Below are 16,076 nucleotides of genomic sequence, written 5' to 3' on the forward strand. Positions count from 1 at the left end.
TTCCTTCATCATTAAGGAAAGGTATAATCCCCTGTACACAATGAAGGTTGCATGTACTATAATATACGTTTTTCCAGGAATGAAACGCCCCATTTGATATCGTATGAATATCATACATTTAGACATCCACTACCATGTCTCGTTCATCCTCGGAGAACTAAAGTCACCTAGTCATGAGTAGATCGACGATGTTTAATAAAAATTACTCAACCATCTCCTCTCAGCTGAAACAGATTCTGACATATCATAGCCATTCTGAAATGTGGCATTACTTAACATAAAGTTACTTACTAACAACCGATCACTTTCGGAACGTCAGTGTACCAAACCGCATAACAGAATATACAACACATTATCACAGGTTATCTGATCAAACTGATATTAAGAGCACAGGACTGATAGTCAAGGTATCATAAGCCCCTTTCAAGAAGAAACAAGAGCACTACCATGACGACAATGACTCTCAGAAATGTATATTCATTTCTAAGTAGAATCGAATAATGTTTCGTTTTTTTATAGCTATTCAACTCTACTCAGCTGTTGCTAAGAGATGATTTTTGTGTTTCCATTGAGATGACAAAAATTGCCACTCTAAGATGTTAAGCAAGAATGTTATCAAATCTGAGCCTTAACCCTCTCCACGAAATAAGTTTCCTTGCATACTCCTCGTAACAGAGTTTTTTCGTGTTTAAAAAAAATTACATTTATCTTTACAGATGTAGACCTTCAAAGGAGACTTCTCGGTGAGATTCATTCGTTATCTGAAGAATTTTACACCTGGTGCAGGAAAAATAAAAACCATTGATTTTGGATGGTACTTTGTACTACAGCAAATCGTTTCGGAAACAAGGCTTCTAAAAATAAAAGAGAAATTAAAATAAAGTATTTTAAAACAGTCCTTATACGACAATATAAAAAATGCAACATAAGGAACACTTGAAAAAAATATTACGAGAAACTATATCTAAGCAAGAATGATAATTAAAAATAGGACTAAGGAAAAGTAAGATACAAAAAATGTATTATATATACATTTCACTTTAGGTAGTGTTAATAAGAACAATATTTTAAATACTTGGCTCCCACCATGGCAAACCAAACATGTTTCTCTCATCATTAAGGAAGGGTATAATCCCCTGTACACAATGAAGGTTGCATGTACCATAGGAATTTACGTAAATTGTACAAAATATAACTTAGATATTCCTTTACAAATGCTACTCGGTTACGTAATAACTCACACAAGATTTATGGAACATGATGAAAATGTTTCATTAAAAATAATCGAGCGTAATAATTACAATACAATAGCATATTAATTCAAATATTATTCAAATAATTCCAATAGCTTAACACTACGATTTACAGAAGAGTGAGTGGTACAATGACTACTACTAACGTAACGCTGTATTTGCAATACCATCATAGAGAAATGTATGCAATATTATTTGGACAATGTACTCATTTCTTGAAGCATCTAAGGTGAGTTGTAAAGATGAAGCTCTTGAGTGCTTGGTATTCTGATAAAATGACCAATCGAGAAAACTGAGAGGCTCTGATTCATATTTCGAAGGAGTGTAGTTCTTAGTTACTTTTTGTTCATAAACTATTTTGAATGTTATTCATGGTGGAGTAATTTCGCTGGTATTTTATTTCTTGTTACAAATGTTTGCAGACTGTACAATTAATAATGTGCATTTATTTTTAAACAATAGATCCACGTAGATAATACAGTAGTTTTTACCGTTATGTTACTTAGGCAAAAATAAGGATAGTAATAGCACTGCAATTCATACAGAAATATTTCTCATGGTTATGGATACTAGTGGCATTTGGTGGTGTCAGCAGAATTGTACCATTTTTGATAATGCCAGTTGCAACAATACTTGTCATAGAGCATTGTGTGGTCATAGAGGTTGTACTGTTGTTCTAGAAGAAAGTTGTAGTATTCAAGGTGGAGGTTAGGGAAGGTTTAGTGACTGAAAAGATAATAACTGAAAAACAAGAAGAGATGTGTAAAAGTATGAAAATATGATAATAAAAGTTTATAGAAATGCTTGCCTGTGTTTTTAAATATAATAGAGAACCTCTGAGATTTGTCCCCATAATTTCGAACTAAACCTATTCACATGCTACCAATTTAGGGCCTTTGACATGTCAGCATGGCTGATTCCAAATTAGATTGCCTGAAAATATTGAATTGTCTCATAATCAGCGTGATGATGACTTCCTCACTCGGACTGATTGTTTTGTGTGACAAGGTTCGCCGGGCCTTATATTAAACAGCTCCTTACTTGATCTCAAGAGAATGAAAAGCCACCTTTCAAACTTGAGACTATGAATCGAATCTTTCAACTATAGCCGATAATCGAATCCGGGGCCTTAGTTTTCCATTAGACTTCTGCATAAAATGTGCTGGGGTTAATGGATCACCTTAATACATATCATCATCTCGAACTGACAAGATTTCACAGATTCGATAATTGAGAGCTATTACTTCAAGATTTGGCCTCCTTGAACAATAAAATCTATAGAGATAAAATCGTAACGACCATCTGTCTGTACATTGACTATTTTTGCCAAATTTCCTTACAGTTATCCGTTTCAGGTGTAATAATGACCATCTACATATTTTTTAGCTTTGGTGTCTGTTTGTCCCTATGTTTGCCTGTTTGTTTGTTTGTCTGTTTGTCTATAACTTGAAAACTACTGGATACATTTCTACGAAACTTGACATTTAGAATCCACCTCTCCTTAGGTAGGTTTTAGGGCCAATATTGTTTCTAAATCACTGAATTGACTGGGGGCTTATATGAAACCGAAACCGTGATTTTGCACTCCCACAAATTATACAAAACCAAATTTAATGGAAATCTACCTTCCTGAATGAAAACCAATCTCTAAAGATTTTTTTCTCATATGCATCATTTCGATACGATGATTAATAAGGGAGATACTATTAACGGACCGTTTTTCGGTACAAGTCCCACCGGACTTAACTCAAGAGCGGGTGCGTGTAAAGCATATTTCTTATAACTTGAAAACTACTGGAGATATTTCAATCGAACTTCATATTTAGCATCCACCTGCCAAAGGTAAGTTATTAGGTCCATACCATGTAAAATTCCCAGGATGGACTGGGGGTTTATACGGAACCGCAACAGTGATTTTACTCTCCCATAAGTTATACAAAACCAGACTAACTAGGAATCGACCAACCTTGATGGAAATCCATTTCTAAAACTTTTTATCTTGTGCATTTTTTCGATAGGGGGATTAACAGGGTAAATATAATTAACGGACTGTTTTCCTGAACCAGTCCCACCGGCCTTAACTCAGAAGCGGGTGCTTGGAAAGCTTATTTCTTTTAAATTGAAAACTACTGGAGATACGTCAACCAAACTTCATATTTGGCATCCACCTGTCCAAAGGTAAGTTTTTAGGTCCATACTATTTCAAATTTCCGTAATGGACTGAACGGATCCGAAATAGTGATTTTACTCTCACACAATATATGCAAGACCAACCTGACTAGAAATAGACCAACCATGATAGAAATCCATTACTAAAACGCTTTCTCAAGTACATTTTTTCGGTAGGAGGATTAATAAGGAGATATCATGAACGGTTGGTTTTGTAGGTTAAGTCCTTATCTATATAAATGAAATCGTAACGACCGTGTGTCTGTACATTGACTATTTTGGCGAAATGTTCGTACAGTTAACCCTTTCAACTGTAATAATGACCATCTGCATATTTGTTAGATTTAGTTTCCTGAAAACCTCATTTTTACCCCCCACCCCCCAAAACATTGAGGCACAATCTGCCAGACGAGCTAGAAAATTGAAATTTGCCAAAATTAAATGCCATAGACTGTAATAGACGGAAAGCTTCCACGATCTTTAAATATTTCATTTTTGATCCCCGAAAAAATATCGGTATTTCGAAGCAATTTTAACGCCGAGGTATTTCGCGGCCTAACGGATGGCACAATTTCAGTTCAGTCTCAGTTCCATTTGGTCCTATGACGTTTCGTCATATCTCTATTCCTTATATGTTGGATTTGTCTCTATCTCTCGGTTATACCTACATTTTGATCTTTAAACACGTATAATTTGTAGTTCGAATCACTTATACTAAAGGTAGAATTGTCTAATTCTACACGAACACTGGCCCACCCAGTATCCATACGTGAGCCAAATTCTATTCAAAGTTTCTAACTCAATTTTAGCCATAAATACACAATTCAAAAAATTATGTGAACATGTATTTGAAAGTATGCCATGCTCCACAAAACAATAACTCACACCCAGGTATATTACCAACTAAACCTTTATTCTTTACCGTTGATGCATACAAAAGAACATCGTTGGATTCGCGTTCATTTTTAGAACACAAATAGAAATGTCCAAATAGGGCGAAAACAAAGTGATAACAGTCTACCAGAGTGGATTTTTATCACAGTTGGTGAGCTTCAGTATGGTGTGTGTCCTCCACGAGCATTTATCACAACTTGGCACCTACGGGGCATGCTCCGTATAAGTCGACGGAGGTTACGTTGTGGTATCAGGTCCCATTCTTCAATGAGAGCCTTTTCGAGGTCTTGGAGAGTCTATGGTGGAACAAGACGCCCACGAACATTTCGGTCAAGCTTATCCCACACATGCACGATGGGATTATGGTCTGGACTCACTGCTGGCTATTCTATCTCTTGAATGTCAGGTCCTCGCTGGATAGGTCCTGTGATGCGCTCTACATGAGCCCTGGCATTGTCGTGCATGAGTACGAATTCAGGGCCAACGCCGTATGCAGCAACCAACACATGCTGTAGCAGTATCTGCTCGATGTACCCCGCGTCAGTAAGATTACCACGGACGACGACAAGATCCGCAAGGCTATCAATACTGATGCCACCGCACACCATCACAGAACCTTGTGCGATTCGGTCGCCTTCCTGGACAACATTTGGCATTTACTGCTCACCACGTCGTCTCCATACACGTTGACGTCCATCACGCTGTGTCAGGGGAAATCTGGACTCGTCTGTGAACAACACAGGTCTCCATTGTCGAAGTTGCCAGTTGACGTGGGTACGGGCAAACAGGAGGCGAGCTGCGCGATGGTGCTGAGTTAAACGGGGCACTCGAATTGAAAGTCTGGGCCGTAAGGACACTTTTCTTAACATGTTCCTTTCTGTCTGGTCAGATACTGTGACTCCAGAGACCCTCCTGAGGTCTTGTTGCAGTTCTCTGGCAGTTGCTGAACGACGCTGCAGCGCACGTATGGTCAGATATCGGTCAACCTGTGGGGTTATCATTCGTCCATGGCCTTGTCCAACCCTCCTTGTGAACTGGCTTGTCTCATTGTAGCGATCCCACAAGCGTTGAATAACTGACGGAGAGACATAGAGATCCACAGCAGCACGACGGAAAGTCCAACCTTCCTGGATCAAAGTGACGGCCCTTGCGACTTGAACCTCGTTAATATGTCTCGTGGGATGAGCTGGTTTGCGTACAACGTGCTCAAATGACCGCAGTAGTAGGTGTACCTCACAACGACACACGGACGCACCGCTATTCACTTTGTTTTGAGGGGTCACCTGACAGTTTAATTCATGGCTACGCCCACAGATGGAGTAGCTTAGGACTCAAGGTATGCTGTGCGACCATTGGAACCCCATATGCCAAATTAACGTTCACATATCAGATGTTAAAAAACATTTCCCCCCAATATTTTTGAACTGTGTAGATGAGACAGCAGATTAAAGATGGCCCGCGCTATATAGCACGATTAAATGAGCTCCGCAATTCACTTGCCATATCAGCAAGTAAACCATCATATTATATTACAAGAGTGTACCAGTGTATCATTTTAATTGTCAGGTTGAACAGTAGTGAAGTGTTATGACTCTGAAGGCGTGAATGAACGTCTGACGAAGTTTGAAGAAAGGATATCCGATTTCCAAGTTCGCTTGGAGCAAGCCATGATTGGTGGTGCGGCAAGTGCTGTCAACCCCAACGACACTCGAAGCGGCCTTGCATCAGACTTCCAGGACTTCCGAGAAATGATATCTGCGGAATTAAGCGGCATGAAGAAGGAGGTAGGCCAGCTATAAGAACGTCTAGATCGGCAGGATATTCAGCTTGACGAGGAGGAACAATACAGAAGAAGGAACTGCCTCCTCCTTCTCGGCGTAAGTGAAACACCCAGCGACGACACCTATGCTCCAGTGTTAGAAACCTTGAAAAGTAAGCTGAACATTCAATTTTCTATGGACAGCATAGATCGGTGTCACAGACTGGGCTGTATGAAGAGGACAGTGGCTGAGGTGGTGTCTGTAGGGAATAGACCTATTATAATTAAACTCCTCAGGTACCATGAACAAGACCGCATCTGACGTGCCAAGGGAGCTCTAAAAGGTACACATCTGCCCGTTACGGAATCCCTGACATCCACACGGAAAGAAATACTAAATAAAGCACGGGACTTCTGAGGTATGCGCCGGATTTCTACCCATAACGGCCGCATTATTGTTCATCTAGACGATGGAAAGAAACTGCATATTAATTCACCTTGCGAACTGAATTCACACTTGAGGCTACTAGGTGGATTATCGGAGTGAAGGAACCGTTGCGATATGCCTTCGCAATATTATTGTTTTATTAGGTTTGTTACAAGTGTATTTGCGTATGTGTGATGTGTTAACCAGTCAGCGGTCCACTTCATCAGGACATCCAGGTAAGATTTCTGTCTTAGTTCAGGCATGTCCGTTAGCCAGTTAATTACGGGACCACCCTCTGACAGTAACCGTAGCTCTAACAGTAGCACACCATCCCAGCCCGTTGATGCCAGTAGCCTTCTCAAACAGTGTTGTCATTTTAACAACCTTAGCTTACTCGCGCACTTGGAGGAAATTAAAGTTATATTTCACGCAAATTACTTCCATGTGATAGGTATAAGTGAAAGTTGGTTGTCTCCCTCAGTTACAAATAGTATGGTTCACCTTGACAGCTATAATCTACATCGCCATGATCGTACAAGTAAGAGGGGTGGAGGTCTCGCTCTGTAGACGACCTCAAGGGCATTGTTATTTGCACCTCATCGATCGGTGAGGTACCGAGAACAGAATTCATGTTCGCTGAAGTAATTGCGAGTGGACAGAAAATCCAGTACATATTGGAGTAGTTTATCGACCACCTAAAATATCTAATATCGTCGAATTTGAGACGCATCTCCTTAATTTACTAGGGGACTTTAACACTAATTTACTTATCAAGACCTGCGACACTAAGAGATGAGAAGACATGTTTTTGTCATGTGATATGACGATCCTTCCCTCTCACCCGACTAACCATGTGTATACTGCTAACTATATTTCACGTACCTTAATTGATCTTAAAGTGACTAATAACGCTATGACATTTGTAACACATGGACAAATTTCAGTACCGGCCATGTCCACCCACGACCTTATATTCCTTGCTTACTCGATTATTATTCCAAATATAAACCTAGATATGAAACATGCAGGAATTTGAAAGACATTGACATGAATAAGTTAATATATGATGCCTACAGCCTTCCGTGGCATGGCATTTTAAATCTAGATGATGTTGACAAAAAACTTTACAAAAATAAATCATTAATACATAGCATATATAACAAACATTCACCGAAAAGACAGATTAGAGTTTCCCAGTAATCTAACCCATGGCTAACCTCTGAGGTTAAAAACATGATGTCTCAGCGTGATGCTTTCTTCGACGCTACAAATGTACTTGTGAACAAACTGACTATGGTAATTACAAGAAAAATTTGGAAAAATCTAAACAAATGATACGTAATTCAGTAAGTAACTTAAATACGGCTACTGCATGGAAACACCTCTGAGCCATGGACATTGGTAGAACGAGGGAAAAGAACCAGACATCCGACATTCCACTCGATGAGCTGAACGCGTATTTCACGGAAGGCAAGATTCAGTCTAATCCTCTTAACAGACGGTAAACAGATAACGGCGCATCGATTGTCCCTCAAAATCGCCCTTGTTTTGCCTTTCGTACAGTCAGCACTAATGATGTTCATAAAGTCCTGTACTCTATTAAATCCAGGTCGAGTCGGGTCGATAATATTACTATCACTTTTATACATAATATTATTCGTGCTGTTCTCCTCATTCTCACCCATATCTTTAATTATTGTCTGAGGAATGGCACACCACCCACAATTTTTCAAATCAGCTAATGCCATCCCACTTCCTAAGAACTCAGGTTCAAAACCTTTATCCAATTGCCATCAAATTTCTATTCTTCCTGCCCTCTCCAAAGCACTAGAGTGGTTGGTACATGTTAAAATACAGAAATATCTGCACACTCACTCCCTTCTGGTTCCGCATCAGTCTGGCTTCAAGAAGGGCCATAATACAGCAACTGCCGTACTGAAAATGAAATGGCGTATGGCTTTTAGTGCCGGGAGTGTCCGAGGACAAGTTCGGCTCGCCAGGTGCAGGTATTTTGATTTGACTCCCGTAGGCGACCTGACTGCTTTACTGAAAGTGACTGACGACATCAGACAAGCAATGGACGAAGGACAAGTGACTATACTCACACTCCTTGACTTCAGCAGTGCATTTGACACGATCAGTATCTAGACATTGTTAAAAAACTTGAATCATTTTTTAGTACTAAAGCTTCAAGAATTTTCCGCTCTTACCTTACAGATCGTAAGCAACGTGTTATAGCTCACGATATTACTTCACAGTGGGGGGTCAGGAAGGCTGTAGCTCCACAGGGTTATGTTCTTGGTCCGCTTCTGTTTACCCTCTATATTAATTACATATCCTCTAAATTAAATTACAACACATATCACTTTCTTGCCGATGACCTCCAAATTTTCTGCCACGTTAATAAAAATATATATCGCACGCAATGATAGATATTAAATCCGACCTCCAACAACTCAGTGTGTACGCCAGAAAAACCTCTCCCCTCCTTAACACGAAGAAATCTCAAACACTTATAAGCGGTTCTCAGAAATTATTAAATATCATATATAAATAGTATACCATTTCTCCGGTGGCATTAAATGCAACCGTAATCCCGTTTAGTAAGGAAGTGAAGAACCTAGGTATGACCCTGACTGAAACTCTTGACTGGTCTGCACACGTAAGAAATACATGTAGAAAGATGTACGCGACGCTACACCCCCTAACATGACATAAGGTCATTTTGATACAAGATGTAAAGATAAAACTTCTCCAAACATTGATACTACCTATACTTGACTATTGCGACATTGTCTTCGTTAATGCGACACGTCAACAAGCTACCAAACTTCAACGAGCATTGAACTCTGGTGTTTGATTTGCCTTTAAGTTGAGTTATGATGCTCGCATAACCCCTAGCTACACAGCTCTTTTCTGGCTGAAACCCGAAAGGCGAAGGGAGTTTCACATGCTTACGTTGATTTATAGAACTCTGAAGGAAAATCTATCCAAATACATTTCATCAAAATTCCATTTATTATCCACATTCCATAATTATAACACTAGATCTGGCACTTCCCTTACTATTCCCATCAACCACTTTTCAGTATATAACAGATCCTTCGTTGTGGCTGGATCATGACTTTGGAATTCACTTCCAGCTGTTGCCAGGAACTCGACAATAAAGTTTGAAATAGCATGCAGAGATTACCCGTTGAATACCGCTGATTGTTTCGTGTGATTGGTGAAGTCTGATAGGTTGTGTGATTGTAGTAGGTAGGCTAGTAACATTGATATTTTAGCGTACAGTTGAAGAATACTGTTGTTTTTATAATTATTATGAGGTTGTTATTATATTTTATAGTTATAGAGTAAATGTACGTGATATTTAGAACCCCTGTACATATATAACTGTTTACTGCCACACTTGTGTTTCTGTTAATTTGTATGTAATGTGTACTGTTTATGCACTGCTTATGTTTTTCAGTTAGTATGTAACTTTTCATTTTGACTTTTCTCATTCTTGTTTACTTTTAAATTCCGGAAAATCGTTGTTTTGTTTTACTTGCTGAGCTTAGCTTTCATTCTTCTTTATATGTTCTCCGTGTGTTTTATTTAGGTTAGTTATCCTTGATTTTAGAATAGAATAGTACATCTCTTTTATATATACTGTATATTAAATTGTAATTCACATTGTTAAGTATAAGAGACGGCCACGACCCCTAACTACGCCACTGCTAAAGTCAAGTAAATAAATAAATAAAATAAATACAATATCTTAAGACTAGCCATATAGTCCGTTAAATGGGGCGTATTATGGTGCAATCCGTTTCTGGATATGATGTATCGTTTAGCAGCAGTTAATTTGTAAATGACGATTTGCAATATTGTAAACATGCATATACGTCGTATGTCGATCTATATATATTCATTGAAGTAGATTTGTAGCTATGTACAAAGGGTGTGTTTGCCATTATAATTAATATTTTACAGCGATAGTGATTCTCATAAGGAGGTCGTCTGCCGTTTTAATCATTAATCTGCACACCGACATTGACTGGCAATAGGACTGGGATCCTTCTCCAACTCTTTGTAACTAGCATTAGTAGGGAGGGACTACCATTGTAGTTAATAATTCCCTTCTCGATATGACTGGCAGAAGTCAACGATGCACGCAGTTTTGTTCAAAACTCCCCTAACCGATTGTGCTTGGGAGTAGGCAAGTGTGCTCGCAATTATAAACAAATTTACCCATCTAAAATGTGACTGGCATTCGGCATAATGGCCTTGCTATTATAATGGAAACTCACCAACTCAGTGTGACTGTCATTAAGAAAAGGAGCCTGTCATTATAATGATAACAGCACAACTCAATTTTGACTGGCAGTAGGGAAGGTACCTACTATTAGAATAAAAACTCGTCATCTGTAACCTGTCTAGAAGTAGGAAAGGGCATCTGCCAGTGTAACGAAAACTCCCAAATCGATTGTGAATGCGCAGTAGGCAATAGGGCTTCCCATTATAATGTAAACTTACCTACTCGATTGTGAATGGCAGTAGGCAAGTGAGACTGCCGTTATCATCACAACTCCGCAACTCGCACTTACATTGGAAACAACGTATAGGAACCTCACCCTGCTGTTTCTGGATAACGCTAAGAGACATGCAATTTAAAGGATCTTATTCACTGTATGTACAGTAATTTACTTCGATATCAGTATACAATGTAGAATACCGTAGCGAAGCACGGGTACATTTGCTAGTAATAATAATGATAAACGTCATCATCATATTATTCTTTTTCTTCCCCTTCTTAAACAGTGAAGGATGTAAACGATACACTCTAAATTAAGAAAGGAATGATTAAACCGAAGCGTTGTTCAATATTACTTGCGACCATTGAAGAAAATGGTTCAACGAATACAGAATTATGCCTTTGCTGGCAGGACCTAGTGTTTACGGTGCACTATGTCTTCTGGTATAGGCTAGATCACTTTTGTTACTTTGTTACTTTCATGAATCTGTCTCTGTCTTATTCTTGGCTTTGACAATATGAAAGTGACTGAGGTATGAGTGATGCTAGTAATGCCAATCCTTATGCAGCCAGTCCATGCTATAATTGGTGTAAAAATGGTGCTCATAGGGTCGGTTGGTGTATGCATTTCAGTGAGCTTGGCAGACTGATATGTAACAGCAACTCCGGCTCGGTGAGGAAAGCAACGGGAAACTACCTCACTCCTCATTTCCCTAGTACGCCTCTTCAGTGATGCCTAGGCCATCTATGACAGCATATGGCATAGCTGTTGAGGATCCCAACAGCGGAATCGCTGATGGACTGAACATACATAAAGTACAGAATATTATTATTACTAGCAAATGTACCCGTGTTCGCTACGGTATTGTACATTGTATTCGAATATCGAAGTAAATACTGTGCATGCAGTAAATAAGATTTTTTTAAAATTGCATTTCTCTTAGCGTCATCCGAGAAACAGCATGGGGAGGTCCCCATATGATGTTTCCAATGTACAGTGTTTGTTACCTTTTTGTGATATAATGCCAGGCTCACTTGCCTACTGCAATTCACAATCGAGTAGGGAAGTTTACATTATAATTACAGGCCCCATTGCCTACTGCGCGGTCACAATCGATTTGGGGATTTTTCGTTACAATGGCAGCGCCCTTTCCTACTTCCAGACAGATAACAGTTGAGGAGTTTCTATTATAATAGCAGGCAACTACCCTACTATCAGTCGAAATTGAGTTGTGCAGTTATCATTATAATGTCAGGCCCCTTTTCCTACTGCCAGCCAGCTTACTGCCAGTCATACCAAGGTGATGAGTTTCCATCAAAATAGCAGGCCACTATTCCTAATGCCAGTCACATTTTAGATGAGGAAATTTGTTTATAATTGCGGGCACCCTTGCCTACTGCCAAACATAATCGGTTAGGGGAATTTTAAACAAAACTGCATGCTCTCTTGCCTTCGGCAAGTCAAATCGAGAAGTGAATTATTCATTACAATGGTAGGCCTTCCTTACTACTGCCAGTTAAACAGGAGTTGGAGAAGGACCCCATTCCTACTGACAGTCAAAGTCGGTGTGGAGGGTACTGATTACAATAGCAGACACACCCTTTCTCGATCGCTACAAATCGACATTGACATACGAAAGTATATGCGTGTTTACAATATTGCAGACCTTCATTTACAGATTAACTGCTGCTAAACGTGCGCCATATCAACAAAGGATTGTACCGTAACACGCCGGATTTAGAATGGCTGGTCCTATGATATCTCACCTATTCTTGGGTCAGATTCAGTTGGAAACGTTGAACAGTGTAAAGATTTTGTAAGATTATCTCATATTGCATTACTTTTCGGATAATTATTTGACAGCCAGTTGGGTGGGCCAATTTTCGTGAAGAGTTTGATGATTCTATATTTCCTATAAGTGATTGAAAGTATGAATTATGCATGTCAAAAGTCCAAATTTACTTAACATCAATTAATAGAGAAAAATCAAACGTAAAAGTGATACAGATACGACAAAAAGTCATCAAAACCAAGGTTGTAGATCATTCCAAATTGAACGGAGATTGTGAAATCTGTTATGTGATAGGACTTCCCGAAGGTCTGCACCATCATTAAAATAGCCTATATATTTCTATATTCTTCGAGGATAAAAAGTGAAAAGTTTAAAGATCTTTGAAATTTCACGTCCGTTACAGGCTAAAACGTATAATTTTGTCAAATTTCAATTTTCTTTTTCGTCTGGCAGATTATGCCGCAATCTGGGTTTCGGGCGAGGAGGGTAAAAATTAGGACATTCAGGAAACTAAACCAAAAATTATGCAGATAGTCATTATTACCCCTTATACGGAATGCTGTACGAAAATTTCGCCAAAAAAATCAGTGTAGAGGCACACAGTCGTTACGATTTGATTTATATAGATAAGGAATCTGCACCATGTACAACACCTTTTGGGCTATGTCCGCTGGACTTAACCTGCAAAACTGACCGTTCATAAAATCTCCATTATTAATCCTCCTGACGAAAAAATGCACATGAAAAAAGTTTTAGAGGTGGAATTCCACCACGTTTGGTCTATTACCAGTCAGCTTGGTGTTATTCTGTATATATTGTGGAAGAGTAAAATCACCATTTCGTTTCCCTATAAACCCCCAGTCCATTCCGGAACATGAAATGCTATTGACCTTTAAAACCTATCGTTGGACAGGTGGATGCTAAATACAACTTTTGGTTCAAATATCTTCAGTAGTCTTCAAGTTGTAAGGAGTACGCTTTACACGCTCCCGCTCATGAGTTAAGTCCGATGGGATCTTCCCCGGGATTAATATACTCTAAATATGAAGTTTGGTTGAGATCCATCCAGCCGTTTCGACGTGATGGTGGAACAGACGAACAGACAAACAGACACGAAAAGTAAAAACCACCGATTCGGTCTTGAGTTGACCTAAAATGGATAAATATCTGAAAAATTGGCAAAACAAAAGAAATTACAGACAGCGGACCCCCTACTACTTTATTTATATACATTATTACATTTTTGTTATTATTATTATTATTATTATTATTATTATTATTATTATTATTATTATTATTATTACAGAGATTCCGTGTTTGGCAGTGGTGAAAGAAGGTGCGGGCATGAACGGGTCTATCTGCTACAATCAAAACATTAATTAAAAGCTTTAAAAATAAAGGTTTTTTTCTTTTGGACATCTTTTTTTTTCATTTGAAAGATATTAACAATATCGCGACAGTACAAGATTTCAGCTACAGTAGTTGTATACAATTTTACAAGTGTTATTTGAGCACTATGGCTCCATACACCCGAAAGTTAAGGAGACAGGTCTCCCAATTTCCTTTACAGAGAATATCTCCAAGGACAGAACGTGCATCTATGCTCTATTACAGAGATTCCGTGTTTGGCAGAGGTGAAAGAAGGTGCGGGCATGAACGGGTCTATCTGCTACAATCAAAACATTAATTAAAAGCTTTAAAAATAAAGGTTTTTTCTTTTGGACATCTTTCTTTCTTTTCTTTTTTTTTTCATTTCAAAGTTATTAACAAAATCGCGACAGTAGTTGTATACAATTTTACAAGTGTTATTTGAGCACTATGGCTCCATACACCCGAAAGTTAAGGGGTCAGGTCTCCTAATTTCCTTTACAGAGAATATCTCCAACGACAGAACGAGCATCTATGCTCTATAAATTGTCTAGGAGACTGAGCTCCGAACCTACATCTTTACGAGCATCATTTGCTCACCGAATATTTACAGTTTCCAGGCCTCTCGAGGCACAACCTACATTTAATATTTCAAACATATATCACTGTCTTCAACTCTCAACAGTTTAACCACTTAACATAAAGAATTTTTACAGGAGATTCCAATACTCATTCTACCGGGTCTTGTTGGGAAGAAGAAAAAACACAGGTTAAAGTTACTGGCCCCAAGATATTCGCTCTCCTTGAAATGTGCACACAAGATTAAAATCCTATTTGGGATTCAGGCCCGAAGTTACAGAGGTTAATCATATTCTACTGAGGTGACTAGATGGAGAAAAATTAAGTCACAGACAGAAAAGGTTACAAAATCATAGTCACCTCGAAAACAAGTTCATGGGGGACTCGAGAGTGTGACACACTCTCTATTCCCGAATTTCGGCTAAGCTTTTTAGGCTAGTTTGGAGATTTACATTTGACGAAGAAGTTTACATTATTGGAGATCGGAAATTTAAAGTTACATTCTTAAAGACTGGAAACCTTCCCCTCGGGTCAGCTTTCAGAGGCTATCACCTAGTCAGAACATGGCTGCCATTACCTTATTGTGCTGGACTGCTCGATGAAGTTCAAAACGCCCTCGCCCCCACTATTAGCAAACACTCAGTACACTGGACGATTAAGAAGACAAGGTAATTCGAAACATTGAGGGCATTTATACCTGAGAGGAATGTTCGAGAGAGATCTGGACTAATGCCCGACACACCTCCAGTTTTATAGGATAATTCAATATGTACAAGGAAACACCGATTGGTTGAAAATTAAATACGCAAAATTTCCGAATGGTTAATCTTGAAGTAGGCGGAAAGAGATGGAAGTGTGGACAACTCTGATACACAAAAACCAAAACATATCAACTCAGTTTAGGAAACCTTAAAATGACAAATTACTTTATCACTTGAATAGCGGCATGTGTTGACCAACGTCCAAACTTATTGCACTAGTTGTTTCAAGTTTTAAGAGTAAGATGTCACTTCATAAGGCGCTTGATTTGAATGCACGGGGCGGGTGTACCCTAGCAGTACAGAACCCTCTCCCCCCAAAAGGTCTCTTTTCACAGCCAAACTTTGAAAATTTGCTTGTTAGAGAAAAATATTTTTTTTTCAGATAGAGATTTTCTTGAAAAAGGTCCTTTAAAGAAAATTTTTAGTCAAAGCCTATCTTGAAGTTTCCCTCAAGTCGTATATGTCTGGCCTATAAACTTCAAGTTTGACAGGCAAGATCGGCCGTCGCCGCCAACACCCTGGTGGCGTCTTTTGGATCCCCCAAGTACCCTCAGATA

At 38.9% G+C, this 16,076-nt stretch overlaps 1 long non-coding RNA gene across 1 annotated transcript in view; it reads left to right on the plus strand.

Moving 5' to 3' along the window:
- LOC136879222 (uncharacterized) overlaps positions 1-2,056 on the plus strand; it is a 185,990-nt gene extending 183,934 nt beyond the window's left edge. The window contains exon 3 of the long non-coding RNA XR_010860910.2: positions 717-2,056. This is a non-coding gene — a long non-coding RNA (uncharacterized lncRNA). The remainder of the gene's footprint in view (positions 1-716) is intronic.
- The last annotated feature ends 14,020 nt before the right edge of the window (positions 2,057-16,076 follow it).

The sequence above is a fragment of the Anabrus simplex genome, chromosome 1 (genome assembly GCF_040414725.1).
Source record: "Anabrus simplex isolate iqAnaSimp1 chromosome 1, ASM4041472v1, whole genome shotgun sequence".
Taxonomy (NCBI): Eukaryota; Metazoa; Arthropoda; class Insecta; order Orthoptera; family Tettigoniidae; genus Anabrus; species Anabrus simplex.